Source organism: Pinus tabuliformis, chromosome 2_1 (genome assembly GCF_031772625.1).
Source record: "Pinus tabuliformis cultivar Carrire ecotype Pingquan chromosome 2_1, CPIR1, whole genome shotgun sequence".
NCBI classification, from domain to species: domain Eukaryota; kingdom Viridiplantae; phylum Streptophyta; class Pinopsida; order Pinales; family Pinaceae; genus Pinus; species Pinus tabuliformis.
Genome location: NC_142299.1, coordinates 432,800,834 through 432,817,472, shown reverse-complemented (window position 1 = coordinate 432,817,472; position 16,639 = coordinate 432,800,834).

Genomic DNA, 16,639 nt, shown 5'->3' with positions numbered 1-16,639 from the left:
GTACGCCTCCCCGGCAACGGCGCCAAAATATAGTTGTTCCAGCTAGGGTACTAGACTAGACTCTATATTTAATATCGACCGAGGTGCGTAAGCTTAGAGGCGTGGTATAAAATATATAGACATAAAGAATCTCTGGCCAAGTGATTATGATGTAGGTTACAAGGCTTCTTTACGGAAGACCGGAATATGTAGCCTATCATTCACACACCTAGATTACCCTATTGATATGCTTGATTACAGTGCTTGTTATGAGATGCATCTATCAAATCAAACCATGAACCTAAGTACTGTGTATGACTGTAACAATGATTTTAACCTCCTTACACAGATATCACCCAGAAAACCCTTGTTCAATAAACACACAACATTCAATGATATTTACACTACATCAAACTATATAGAAATCATAAATGAATTATGAAATAGAAACAGAGTTTATGATGGTGTTTCTACAAGCCACACAGGGATCGAATCCCTTACAAGACTCACTTCCAGATCTCAGTAATGACTGTTCAACATAACCATAAACCATTCATAAGCGCACACCATATACATGCAATGAAAATCAAAGGCTATGGAAATCGAAAGCTATGTAACTGCTATGCAAACCATAGGCTGTGTAAATCGAAAGCTATGTAATCGTAACTGTGATGCAAACCATATGCTATATAAATCGAATCCAATATAAATACTGTGCGAACATGTGATAACCGAAATGTAACAAAACAAATGAACAGTATACCAATCGAAGAACGCAGGGCCCGTCCGCGTCCTAAGGGTACACTGGCTATAACCGATCAGCTATCAAATCAATGCAAGAGGTATACACACGTCGTGACTGTGAATAGGTCTTTGTATTAACTTAAAACTCTGTTCTGAGAAAACGATTCAACGATTAACCCTTCAAACATTAACCTGACTGTATTTACATATGCGTACGCACAGCCATGTCATCGATACAATGAATGTACATTCGGCTGTTGCCGCTTTTATTACATAAGCCTTTTCAAAATGTTTCCATGCTAAGTGTTTCAAAAAGAACAAAAACTAAAATGAAAATGGAACGACGCTGTTGCTGCTTTTATCTGCCAGAGTGCCCTGCTTTGACTTGAGTTGACCGCATACATAGGAGGTTCGATTTGGCTGGGAGATAGGTGTTTGTCCATGCTTGGACATTCTGCTTTTCGCCCATGCCTTTCGTTCTAGCTCATCTGCTGCACCACATGTCAAACGATAAGCTCATTACAGGATGTGGGTACTTCCTGTAACCATGTCATCAAAAACTTCCAATTCTTGAACATAAAACCCCTAAATTAATTTCTATGCAATTTAATAATTATAAAACGATTAATAATCAATATTCAAGGATTTTGAGGGATATATGATGAAAATGTATGGATAAATGATATGTTTTTGGGAAGGAAAAAGGGTCTTGGGATGATACCAACAATACCCATTAATATTTGAATTTCCCTAAGTTTAGAGTGAGGAACCCCATTAAAAATATTAATTATTTTAATAAAATACAATCCGAGTGGAATTTCACCAAGAGGTTTCTGGGTTCTTTAGAACTCATGTGTCTTAGCCTCTCCACCAATTTTCAAGGCTAGAGCACTTCCAATGCTACCAAAAACTAACACTCCCTCTTAGCTGAGAAAGTGCTCTAGCAACAATATCCAACTGCATGCTGCTCTATCTCTAGAGTACCTCCTTTCTGCACTGTTGTTGCCACCAACATTGTGTTGTTGCTGCAACTGTACTACTACCCGTGACACTGCCACTTCCATTGATGCATCTATACTACAACTCCCTCTCAATTGTTGCATCTGCTATGTTGATAACACTACCACTGCTAATATTGCATTCGTACTGCAACTCAATTGTTGAGAGAAGCAACTGAAAAACATCCAAAAAATGAACTGAACTTAACCGTGTTCAGCATAATACCATGAATATTGGAATCTGACTGCTCTAGTCTCTAACCCTCTGAATCTTCTGTGTTGCAGTTCACTTCTCCACTATGTCATCTGCACTGCTGCCAACCTTGCTCTGCGTTGATCAACTCCCAATCTCGGGCTACTGCATCTGTCTCTCCAAATAGTCCACTGCATCATCTAACACTAATTCCATCTCACCACTATTGAATCTTGGGCTCCCATAGCAAGGATTTGATCCAAGAGGTGGACTCCTCAAGGATCCTGCCCACATGTAGTCCTCCCGACTACAGCTCAATATCGCCCCATCTCCCTCTTGGAGATGCGTGGACACTCATGGCAAACTCATCTTCATCAATCTTTGCTGAAGCAGCCTTAGGATCATGTTTCTCATCCTTATGCTTTTTCTTCAAAGGACAATTGGATGCAAAGTGGCACATCTCGCCATAACTGAAACATTTCACCTTCAAAATGTCATTCTTTCGCTTCGGCTTTTGTTGTCCCTTTGGTGTTAGATTTGTGTTCTCCTCCTCCTCCTTGGTCTTCGTGCCACTCCCACTGTTGCCATTGAGGTTGACCTCTACTAGGTCCCTCCTTAATTCCTCTTGTTGAAGGGCTGCCCGCATATCCTCCCATGAAGGTAATCTTTCCTTGCCCAATATGTTTTGGACGAAGACTTGTCATTCATCCAAGAATCCATTTAGGGCTATCCTTACCATCGCAGTAATTTGAGGAGTAGACCCCACTGCAACAAGCTGGTCTTTGGTGTTCTGAAGACGTTGAAGATAGGAGTTAACACCTCCTTTCTACATCAATGTTTGCTGCAACTTTTGTCCTAGATACACCTTCTGTTGTTCGGAAGAGCCTTCATACAATGAAGACAAGGCTTCCACATCTCTCGGGGTGTATCCTTGCCCTGCAAGTGTGAGACCAAATGATCTCGAACTCCATAGAGAATGAGCCTCTTCACCTTCCCCTACTTGACCTTGTACTTCTTCTTTTGATCATTGTCAGCAGGTACAACCATAACACCGTTGACGTAGGCTTCGAAATCATGCTCCTCCAAAACAACGAAGATTTTGGTCTTCCATATGACATATAGTTGGAAGCCCCTTCCAACCTATCCTGGTCTCTGAGCCCATGCAGTGTCATATCACCCAACTGTCAAACTGACTCCTTTAGTCACTGCTCAGTTGCCTAGCAAGTGAGAAATTCGAACTTTTTGGCAAAAAGTTCGATGAGGAGAAAATTCCCCTTCTATGTGTCTTCGCTTTTTTCCAACGGATTTCTGCCCCGACAGAAACTGCGTCCTTCAAGCACTGCGTTGAGGCTCTATGTCACTCCCTTTGCCTCTGCGAGCTAACGATTTAGAAATCGTACCTCTCTATCGACTCTCTCAGAGAGAGATTTCCTCAAAATCTTTGCTTCCAGGCAAGGACTGCGCAATCTCTTCAAGGGGATTCGAATTGCTGCGAAGGGCATCTTTTGTCCTTTCTGCTCAGCATTGGATCTGTTCTTCCCTATTTCAAAATCAATGCTCTAATACCATGTGAAAATTCCTAGTCCTCAAGGAACCCCTACTGTAGCAAATCTGGATCTACTTCACCTACTTGATTTTAATATACATTATCAAGTTATTCTCTGGATATTGAAGCAAATTACTTCTACAACCTACACTTCTCTAATATTTGAATACATCAGCATAGATCCATATTTACTTTGGATCTACCAAGCACCGAGAGGGATCAAATCTTTTTTCACTCTATGCTAGTTGGCATATCAAGATATTTGATCCCTCTTGGGGCTTAGTAGATCTAGAGTAAAGATATTTGATCCCTCTCAGCACTTAGTAGATCCAGAGTAAAGATGGATCTATGCTGGTTTAATTTCCCCCTTTATTTTTCACTCTATGCTAGTTGGCATATCAAGATATTTGATCTCTCTCGGCGCTTAGTAGATCCAGAGTAAAGATATTTGATCCCTCTCGGCACTTAGTAGATCCAGAGTAAAGATGGATCTATGCTGGTTTAATTTCCCCCTTTAAATAGGTTGCATTCCACGTGAATATCACGGGTCAATACCATTGGTTCTCAATACCACGGGTCAATACCATGTGCCATATTTATGCTTATTAATATTAATAATGTTTTTTGCATGGTATTAATAATAATTTGCCCATGGTATTTGGCCCATAGGCTTCACCTAAATAAAACCTCTTTTTTGAGTGTTTGTAAATATAAAGTGAATTATGGAGTAAATATAAAAAAATATTTTATTTATTTACCATATCTCTCGTTTATTTATATTTTTATTAATTTACCATACCTCTTTTATAAATATGGTATTTGGCCCATAGGCTTCACCTAAATAAAACCTCTTTTTAGTCTTCGTAAATATAAAGAGGTTTATGGAGTAAACGGAAACGGACCCCTAACTTGATTCTATTTGGGTTTTAGGTTATTTTCAAGTCCATTTACCTCTCCCAAGCCTATAAAAGCTACAATGAGGAGTTTGTGAAGAGCTGTGGAGTTTGTTTTTGGAGCAACAGTGAGGAGTCTTGGGCAATCATTGGAGTAACAGTGCGGAGTATTGGACAATCATTGGAGTAGCAGTGAGGAGCTTCTTGGGCAGCCATTAGAGCAACATTGAGGAGTTGGTTTGTTAGAGCAACATTGAGGAGGCAGTTTGTGCCTAGAGGTTTTTTTTCACTTCTAATATTTGTTTTCGCTTTTTTTGTGCAAATCTAGAAATTGAAGAGTCTTTTTTAAAAGAAATTAACATTGAAGCAATGGTTTTTTTTTTTTTTTTTCATTTTCAGAGTTTTTTCCTTTCATTTCCAAGTCCAAATATCAAAAAATGGCTCCTAGAGTGAAAGATGTTGCTTGGGCATAAGCTGAAATGATTGATAATCAAATGGATTGCAAATTTTGTCATAAAAAAATTGAGGGTGGAGGGGGCATTCATAGGTTGAAACAACACTTGGCTGGTATTAGACACCAAATTACTCAATGTGAAGCACCATCAACACAAATTGGGGAGATTAGGAAGGAGTTGCTAGATAGCTTTGAGAAGTTTGAGCAAGAAAAAGCTAGGAAAAAAGAAATAGAGGCTGAAATTGGGAGGAAGAGGAGTATACAACAAATGATGGCTGCTAACCCCAATTTTGATTATGAGAGTTCTTCATCTATCCCTTACATGGATGCATCCAACCCCTTTTGCTATGTTCCTCCCTATTTGGAGTCTATTCAAGAAAGGGTAAGAGTAAAATGAAAAAGCGGGGTGATATCAAAAGTTATTCCACACCTTCCTCTCCATCAGATGCACATGGTCCTCAAGCTAGTAGAAGTCATATGCAACCCACTTTAGATGACCATTGCAAAAAAGAATTGAGAGAGATTGCATGTGATTACATAGCTAGATGGTGGTATGATTATGATATCCCCTTCAATGCTTCTTGTTCACTATATTATGAACCTATGTTTGATGCCATATTTGTTGTTGGAAAGGGCTCCAAAGGCCCTACTATGCATGAGTTAAGGTGATCTCTTTTCCGAAAAGAAGTTGCATCCATTGATGATAATTTGAAAGATTTCAAAAGCTCATGGGCAAAAACATGATGTACCATCATGTCAGATGGATGGACTGATCAAATGAATCGTACCATCACAAACTTTCTTATCTTTTGCCCACAGGGAACCATGTTTCTAAAAGGTGGGGGTGGCTAATGTTGTTCAAATCATCACAGATAATGTCTCTAACTATGTTCTGGTTGGTAAAATGTTGGAGGAAAAAAACAAAACCATCTTTTGGACCCCATGTGCTGCACATTACATAAAGCTCATGTTATGAAACCATCTCAAGAAAAAAATAGAAAAGATATATCAACGCCTTAGAATTCAGCCTCTTCGAGGAGGAAACCTCCTTTACATTACATAAATGAGCAATTCTTGGATGATTCAAATGAAAAAATCTCCTTTCTATATAGAAGTCTAAGGAGTCACAATATAACACAACCGACCTAACAATAATAATATAAAGCCACACAAATAACAATAGAGGGATTCTGTGGGGCACAATAATAAAAATATGGGGACAATAGGGGCACAACAATATTAATAAGAGATACAACTACAATAGTAATGGGGTAATTACTAGTATTATAGGGACCTATCATGCCCCTTTCCTTCAAAAAAAGTGTTGTCTTCAACACTTCAGTAGCTCTGGATGTTTCTGTATAAAATTCTCATCCTCCCATGTGGAATCTTCAGCGAATAAGTTATTCACTTGATAAGATACTCCGAAATTGATCGATTTCGTAGCTATCGAGTTCTTGTTTCTGTGACTGCTTCCGGTTCCAATATAATTTTTCCTTCCTCATCAAGTTTTGGAAATATTGTTTGAACTGGGAGCTTGTCACCTATAACCTTCTTTAAACATGAAACATGGAAAACTGGGTGCACTCGAGACGCTGCAAGAAGCTCCAATTTGTATGCCATTGTACCAATCTTTTGCAACACCTTGTACGGACCATAATACTTTGGTGATAATTTATTATCCTTCTTGGCTTGCTTGAGGGACATTTGTTTATATGGTTGTAGCCGTAAGATACCCAATCGCCTACATCAAAACTTCTTTCGCTGCGATGTTGATCTGCCTGTTGTTTCATTCTATTCTTTGCCAAAACGAGGTTATCCTTTAAGAGTTGGAGGACTTGTTGTTGATGTTCATTGTGATGTTCCACTGCTTGAACCTTAGAATTTTCTCTTAAATATGATCTGATGGATGGTGGCTGATATCCATAAAGTGCCATAAATGGTGCCATTTTTGTTGATGTATGGAAGGAAGTGTTATACCACCATTCAGCCAGAGGCAACCATTTGACCCATTGTGTTTGTTTATCAGATACAAAGCAACGAAGATATCCTTCCAAACATTTGTTTACTATCTCAATTTGCCCATCAGATTTAGGATGATAAGATGAGCTACGAGCTAACTGAATACCAAGACAAGAAAATAATTTTGTCCAAAAATTTCCAGTGAAAATGGGATCTCTGTCACTTACAATAATCTTTGGGTTTCCATGTAGCTTTTGAATTGTTTCCACAAATGCAATAGAAACTGTACTGGCTTTCCATGGATGTGATAATGCACAAAAGTGTGCATACTTGGTAAGTCTGTCAACTACCACCATGATGACACTCTTTCCCTCGGACTTGGGTAAACCTGTGATAAAATCCATTGAAACCTCCTCCCAGCGTTGGCTTGGAATGGATAAAGGTTGTAACAGACCCAGGGTCTTAATTGTTTCAACTTTATTTTGTTGGAAAACGAAACATTCTGCAACAAACTTTTGAATATCTGATTTAGGGCCATCCCAAAAAAATTCCTTCTTAACCCTGTGGTAAGTTTTTAAAAATCCTGAGTGCCCTCCTAAGGGAAAAGTGTGCAATTCCATAAGAATCTTTTGTTTGAGTTGCGGATTTTTATAGAGGTATAAGTGATCTTTGTACCATAACGAGTCATTTTTCTAGCTAAATGTATCAGATGTACTGGAATCCTATTGTAACTTTCGAATAAGTGCCCACAGTTCTTCATCATTCTTCCACTCCTCCCTTGCTTCATTTATCCAATCTGGCTAGATAATAGAAATGACGCACAATAACGCTTCCACATCCTCATTCTTTCTTGAGAGTGCATCTTCCACCATATTTTGCTTCCCTTTTTTGTAGATGATTTCAAAGTCATAACCCAACATCTTTGTGACCCACTTTTGTTGCTCTTCAAAGGATAATCTTTGTTCTAAAAAGTATTTAAGGCTATCATGATCTGTTTTTACCTTGAAGTGTCTTCCCATTAGGTAGGGTTGTCATTTCTTAAGTGCATGTAGTATTGCCAACATTCCCTTCTCATAAATAGCTTTGTGTAAAAACTTTCCCTTGATTGGACGGCTTTCAAAAGCAATGGGTCTTTCATCTTGCATTAAAAAAACACCAATTCCATTTCCTGAAGCATCACATTCCACAATAAAGGTTTTTGTGAAGTCCGGTGTAGCTAAGACCAGTGCTTGGCACATTACCTCTTTAAGATGTTCGAAGGCCTTTGTTGCTTCTGGAGTCCATGAAAATGCATCCTTCTTCAATAATGTTGTTAAAGGTGCTGCTATTCTCCAATAATTCTTAACAAACTTGCAATAATACCCTGTCAACCCGAGAAATCCTTGCAGATGCTTTATGGATGTGGGGATTTTCCATTCCTTAATGGCTTTAATTTTGTTAGGGTCTACCTTAACTCCTTCATGGGATACAATATGACCCAGATATTCCACCTCTTGTACTCCAAAGAAACATTTGGATCTTTTTGCATATAATTGTTTCTCCTCCAATAGTTGTAGCACCCTGTCAACATGTTCAACATGATCCTTCCAAGACTTGTTGTAGATTAGTATATCATCAAAAAATACTAACACAAATTTTCTAAGGAAGGGTTTGAAAATGGAATTCATCAAACCTTGAAATGTAGAAGGTGCATTGGTAAGGCCAAAAGACATGACCAAAAATTCATAATGACCCTCATGAGTTCTAAATGATGTTTTTGGAATGTCTTCAGTCTTCATTCTGATTTGATGATATCCTGAACGAAGATCCAACTTGGTGAAGTAAATTAATCCATGCAATTCATCCAAAAATTCATCAATGACAGGATTGGGAAACTTCTCTTTAATAGTGAACTTGTTGAGCTCGCTATAATCCGGACACATGCGCCATGATCCATCCTTCTTGTGCACCAATACTACTGGCGCAGATAAAGAACTTTGACTAGGTTGAATTATACCAGCCTCTATCATTTTTGCAACCATACGTTCAATTTCACTCTTTTGGACATCGGGATATATGTACGGCCTGCTGTTTGGAGGAACACTTCCTGGAATCAAATGAATAGCATGATCATGATCACGAATAGGTGGGAGATCTTTGGGAGTCTCAAATACCTTGGAATGATTGTCCAATACTTTCTGGAGATCTGGAGAAATAGATGATTCTAATGTGGAAACATCTAGCGAACATAATTGTGCAATTACACCTCTTTGTTCCTTTGTTAGAAGCTTTGTCACACCGTTAGAGCTGATTATCTTTCCTAGTTTCCCTGCAATACCCCTTAATTCAACTTCCTTTCCTTCCACAGAAAATTTCATGAAAAGTTCTTGAAAATTAAAAGCTATTGTACCCAAGGATTGTAGCCATTGGACTCCTAGTACAACATCAACACCTCCCATTGGAATGGAAAGAATTGGGCTAGTCAATACATATTCTCCCATGGATAGCTTGATATTATGGCACTTTCCAGAGCAATTTATCGTTCCTCCATTTGCAATCATCACTTGACACTCTGGTTCTAGATATAGGAAGAAATTCAATTCCTTTGCTACCTTACAATGAATAAAATTATGGGTACTTCCTGAATCAATCAACACTATTACCTTTTTCTTCTTGATTTTTCCTTCTATCTTGCTGGTTTGAGGAGTGATAATTCCAGCCAATGCATTACAAGATATGGTCGGATTCATTTTTTCTTTATCTAGGCTTTGTTCCTGGAGTATATCCTCTTCCTTTGACCTTTCTTGCTCCTTTTCTTCTTCCTCTTCACAATCTATGTAGAATAATTTCTTCTCAGCACACTTATGACCTTTAGTGTATTTTCTATCACCACTGTAACAAAGCCCTTTTGCTCTATTTTCTTCTAATTGTTGTGGTGTCAACCTTATAGGTTGTGGAACGCTAGGGGTAACAACACTTCCATCTTTATAATTGTGAGTGGTATGCTTCATGGTTGCCATAATTTTGCTTTCAATTTTTCTTGCTAACCTGAATGCCTTCTCTAATGAATTATGTTCTTAAAGGCAAACATCATGTTGGATATTATCCTTTAAAGTCCCTATGAACACATCAATCCTATGCTCTTCTGGAATATTTTTTACCCTTATGTTCAATTTTTGGAACTCCTCAATGTGCTCCATTTTTAAACCCTTATGTTTGAGACTTATCAATTGGCTAAAAAAAGTGTTGCTTTTTGTATCCTCATAATGTGCTGTCAATTCTTCCATAAAAATTGCCCAAGTGATAATTTGTTTACGAGAGCAAAGCCATTTATACCATACAAACTAATTTGGTTCCAAATATAAAGTTGCAATACGTACATTTTGTGTGTTTTGCACATTATTGAGATCGAAAAATTGCTCCATCTGTAATATCCATGTTGCGGGATCCTTGCCATCAAACTTCCTCATATCGATTTTGGAATATGGCGGGTCTTCGATCCGACATTAGAGTCTATGGAATCATGATTAACATTTCTTTTGTTCTCATCATGAGTTTCCTTTACTACCCTTTCACCATTAGTGACCATTTCTTGTAGCAACTTATTCATATTTATCTTCAATTCTTCCATGTCTGTCTTCAAATCTATCTTCAAATTATCCATCTTAGCTTCCACGTCATTCATCTTAGCTTCCACATCTTTCTTTAAACAATCCATCTTAACTTCTACGTTTTTCTTTAAACCATCCATATTAGCTTCTACATCTTTCTTTTAACCATCCATCTTAGATTCTGTTCATTTTTGTGCAAGTGACACTTGTTGCACTTGGTCTCGTAATTTTGATATATCATGTTGTATTTCTTCCTCTTCTTCATGAGTCATGCAAGAGCTTTCAGGTTGTCTACTAGGTGTTTGCATTTTCTTTTCTCGGGGCATAAATTACTGATAATAATGCTTTACTATGCCTTTTAAATTCCTTCAAACTAATTTTTCAAACCAAGCTTATGCAAAAATTAAAAAAAAACTACACACCCTTTTTCACTTTGGAGGACTCTGATATTGAATCTGATGTATCTCTATAATATTAGATCATCCAATTCTGAAATTGTGACCTGTAGTAGCCCTCTGTGTCCTCTTTCCAATGCCACCAGTCTGATCCAAATTGGATTCTCCAAGAAAGAGTTATGGACAATCTCCCACAGTGACCTGATTATATACTAGTTCAATAGAGCGAACCTGTACGACGTGCCACGAGTCACTTTCGACTTTTGGCTCTGAAAAATATATACAAGAAACTACAATCTGTCCTCTTTCTATACCTTCTTACGAAATTTCAATCCAATGCTCAGAAAGAAAGTTATGACGATTTTCCCCAGGTCACCTGTTTTGAATGTAATTTAGAAGTTTGCAAAAACACTAACTTCCTCAGATCATATCTCCGCAAATATAGCGTGAAAAGCTCTTAAATTCGAACATGAGATTCAATGTGATTTCTTCTCAAGTGGGTTTTTTTTAGCTTCTGAAACATCGTAGAAAAATTTTATAGCGAAAATGCCACGATGACCTGTTTGGAGCAGCGAAACCCTAGAATCCAAAGCTCTGATACCAAATGTTATGAAATCAGCTCAAGAAAAAGATAGAAAAGATATATCAACGCCTTAGAATTCAGCCTCTTCGATGTGGCAACCTCCTTTATATTACATAAATGAGAAATTCTTGGATGATTCAAATGACAAAACCTCCTTTTTATATATAGGAGTCTAAGGAGTCACAATATAACCCAACCGACCTAACAATAATAATATAAAACCACAAAAATAACAATAGAGGGATTATATGGGGCAAATGATAAAAATATGGGGACAATAAGGGCACAACAATATTAATAAGGGATACAACTACAATAGTAATGGGGTAACCACTAGTATTATAGGGACCTATCAGCTCATGCTTGAGGATATTGGCAAAATAGATTGGGTCAAGAACATTGTAGAGCATGCCAAAATCATAACAATATATATCTACAATCACTCATGGATTTTGGGCGTGATGAGGGAACACATAGGGGCCAGGGATATTATTAGGCATGCCATCACTAGATTTGCAACTCATTTTTTGACATTGCAATCTATGCTTTCCCAACATAGAAACTTGCAAAGGGTGTTTTCTAGTGATGAATGGAATGAATGTCAATGGTCTCGCAAACAGGATGGAAAAGATGTGAAAAAGAAAGTTAATGAAGAAATATTTTGGAAAAAGGCAGCAGAGATTGTGAAGGTTGTTGAGCCACTGGTTAAGGTGTTGCGGTTGGTGGATGGGGAAAGAATGGTAATGGGCTTCATTTATGAGGCTATAGATCAAGAAAATGAGCAAATAAAGGTAGTATACAAGGATAGGGTGGCTAATTATGGGCCCATTTGGGCAATCATTGATGAAATATGGAACAATAAACTCCATCACCCTGTACATGCAGCGAGGTTTTTTCTGAACCCAAGGTATCATTATAAAGCTCTAGACGCAGAAGCTTTGACTGGGGAGGTTAGAGATGGATTGATTCACTGCATTGACCGCATTGTCCCTAAGGATAGTGATCAACTGGAGATACACCAATAGATAACTTGTTTAAACAAAGCCACAGGTACCTTTCGCAAGAACCTAGCAAGGATTGCAAAGGAAGCAGATGAGCCAGGTAAACAAACAATTTCAATTTTCAAATTCTTATTTTGTTAAATTGTTTATAATTTGAAAGTTGGATATATTTGTTGAGCTAACTCATTACACAATTATGTTTTTTGCAGCACAATGGTGGGAGGCATTTGGTAGCCATTGTCCTCAATTGCAGAAGTTTGCAATCTGTATTTTGAGTCAAACTTGCAGTGTTATTGGGTGTGATCACAATTGGTTTGACTTTGAGAGGATTCACACGAAGAAGAGAAACTGTTTGGAACAAAAACGGTTAAATGATCTAGTCTATGTCCAATACAACCTCCGACTAAGACGCAACCAATTGTTGAACAAAAGACCTGATACAAATCCCATTGTGTTGGAAGATATTGATCCAACATCAGATTGGGTAGTGGAGAGTCATCCAACAGAGTTTGATTCTGACGAGGATTTTGGTATTGATTTGGATTTATAGACAAAGGCATTAGCTGAAGTTGTTGTTGAACATAATGTTTAGTTGAATGCAGATCCACTTGTACCAGGCCCAACCCCAAGTCCTCCAGTTGCAAGCACTTCCTCTACTCAGCCACGACGGAAGCGCATATCTCGTCTATCTCAGCGTGTAGCTGTTGCGCCTGCTAGTGCTACTACTTCTACAGTTGCAGTTGGAGATGGTGATGAGGAGGAGCCATGGGTTTCCCTATTTGACTCTGATTTAGAGTCTGAGCCAGAGGATGTTGGCTTCTCTAGCAGTAGCCAATAGTACTAGTGACTAGTGATGTTTTACAATTTATTGTTGTTGCAGAGGCCATTTTAGAGCCTCCTTGGTTATGTGTTTTTGTTTTGATCTCTATATCATATATGTATTGGGCAGTGCACTAGTTTCCATTTTGATATAATGGATATATTCATGAGCATACTTTGATCATATGTTGTCTTCTCTCTATATTCTAATGCTTTGTGTTTGGAAACATGAATGAAAATATTTAAAATTATGTTTTTTCATAATAAAAAATATATTTAATGTATTTTTTACAATGATCGAGTCATTGAAAACAAATCAACCGAGTCGATACCGAATTTGAGTTGGAGTCAAAGTCGACCCTCGATCAGTTCCGAACCCGAGTCAGAGTTTTAAAGCATTGATATAAATACCAAATCCTTAGAAATTGAACAAGGGTTCTGCTTGGACAGGTTTCCATTCTTGCAATTTATACAAGTCACTTATAGCTCTGAATTTGAAGGAGAAAGTGCTTATGCACTTCCACAAACTTTTTCAGGAACTGGTTTTTGTTATAATGGTTGACCATACCAAATAAATGAATTGACTTGCACAAGCCACATTACAACTTAACATAGCAAGTTGAGCAACATCTTTAAACGCAACCATAACAACCAGTTGTTTTATGTCATTAAATACCACACCTTTTTCATTTAAACTCCAAAGTACAGTTAGCTATTACTATTAACTTTCAGTTTTCCAATTCATAAATTTTAGAATGTTACAGCTCAATAGGCTTCACCTGAATCAAGATTTAATATGACCTTGTCAAAGACCAGAACTCCTGGACAGGTTGTTGTTCTTGGGATTTATACAAGTCACTCATAGCTCTAAATTTGAAGGAGAGACTGCTTGTGAACTTCCACAATTTTTTTTTCACCTGAGTTCAATCTTTCAGAAATTGTTTAATTGTTCTAAGAGTTGATCATACCAAATAAATGACTTGACTTGCTCTCTAAGTGTGCACATCATTTTCACAGGAATCACAAGTCAAACTCACTGACTCGTGAGTTCAACTTGGATTGGGCTGGAAAAGAGTTAGACTCACGAGTCAAACTATCCTCCCCAATTTTTTTCCCAAGTTTTTTCCAATCAAGTTTTCGTGCTTGTGTATTTCTTTATGGTCGTGGGTATTCCTTACTATTTTTGTACTTGTTAAGTTTCTCCCGAGCTTTTGCTGAGTTTTTCCAGATCTGAGTTAAACTCTTGACTCTTCTGCCTCACCGAGTTCTTCCTGACTCCAAGTCTGGTAACTTTCATGCATCATGTCTGCATGTGCTACAAATAAAACACATCAATATTTTACACTTAGTAGTACATAATACTTATGCATTACATTGAGTTTCCCAGGTTCATGGGTGCATCAAAACACACATGCACATCAAAGTTGTATGAAGTCTCTTCTATGGGGACATTTCTAGTACCAATGGGTGCATCAAAAAACGCACATGCACATCAAAGTTGCATAGAGTCTCTTGTATGGGAACATTTCTAGTACCCAGGGTACTAGAAATGTCTAGTAGGAGGGTACTAGACATTTCTAGAGATGGGGTATCTGGTACAAACCTCCAAAATAGGTTATGCCAAGTGCAGATATGTACATCAATAATTTACACTTAGAGGTACTAATGTATTACATTGAGTTGACCAAGTTCATGGGTGCATCAAAACAAACCCACACAAACACATCAAACTTGCAATGAATCTTAGGTATGGAGGGCATCATTAGTACAGGAACTACCGCGTACAAACCTTGAAAAATAAAGCATGAAAAATGCAGTTGTTTTTGTGTGTGTGTGCGCAAGCATGTTAGCATGGTTGGTTGGAAATCTGCCAAAGATGTAGTTTGATGTGAGATCACAGGATCCATTCCCATCAAGTCCCTTGGGGTTACCATCTGCTCATTCAAAATGGTGGTTAATTCCAACCTCCATCTACGACTCAGGGGAAGTGGACAAAATTCTGCGGGCTTAATTCTTTAGTTATATATATATATATATATATATATATATATATATATATATGAAGCTTGAAATGAATGCTAACATAAGACAATGGTGTGCATTACATAAAATCATCGTCAGTTGCGAGAAGATAATACCTACAACAGAAAAGTGCAAACAACTGAAATTATATATATATATATATATATATATATATATATATATATATTATGAAGATTGAAATGAATGCTACCAACACGACAATGGTGTGCGTTACATAAAATCATTGTCAGTTGCGAGAAGGTGATACCTACAACAAAAAAGTGTCCACAACTGAAAATTGAAGCCCTTGGCAGCAAAATGGTGCCCACATAGCAAAATGCAGATACCCACTGCATAAAATCACAGTCCACAGCAAGAAGATGAAGCCCACACAGACAAAAAGGGAGGAACACAGAAAGAAAATGGTGCCCATTGCGTACTGTCTACAACAAGAAGAAGGAGCCAAAATAGACATTCCAAAAAAATAAAAAACAGTTCTTGCAACTGAAAATAAGCACCCCAAGCTCCAAATTGGGGGCCAAAAGTGGTTTTTACCACTCACCAAATGACAAACAATGTTTGTTGCTGCATTTTTCATCTCCATGGCGGAAAAAATTGATTGATGGGCTCTATTTTCAAATTATACATGTTCCAAACAAGGTTTCTAGTTAAGGAAATAAAGCATTGACCTTTTTTAACTTGAATCTGTTTACAGCAAGTCAGGGGTGGCCCGGATTCATGGTGACAATGCCACCCACCTCAGTTCGAATCATGGGCAACCTTGCTTAGTGTGGTTTGTGGACTATCATAATAGGCCATGGGGTTTTTTTCTTGGCAGCAGCACTATGTGATTCTTGGTGGCAACAATGATTGTATGTTCTAGTTACCAATTTACCCCTTGATAAATAAAAGAAAAAATTAATTTAAAAACTTAGATATGTATACATTTGTTTATTTTCTATTGGGTACCTACCCAATGAGAGTTTTATTTTCAAAGAGTGTAAAGGTTTGAGCAAATAAACCATTGACCTTTTTTTGACTTAGACTTTTTATGTTAGTTTTATTCTACAATTGAGGGCACACTCATGGAGGGCTATAGTCCACATGATATGATTTTAACCCGAGATTAGAGAAATAATGCAGTTTTTTTTCAAGTCCATCCAACAAAATACAACAGGATATTAGTAGTTGTTGTGAAGAAAAACATATTTTTCCTAGAATGGGCACTGGGAATGTGACAGTCTACAGAAAGTCAGAAAACCAATCATACCACAAATTTAAGGGAATTAATTAGCCTATAAAATAGGAACATCCCTTGATTTGGGTTGGGTTGTCTTTTTCCGAGGTGAAGGATTGGCATCTCCCAAGCCACACCAGGGACAAGGGGCACATCCCCTTTCCAAGTTCATGTAGCCTATTGCAAGGGATGTAAACCCTACCTATTGAGGTACCATTTACTC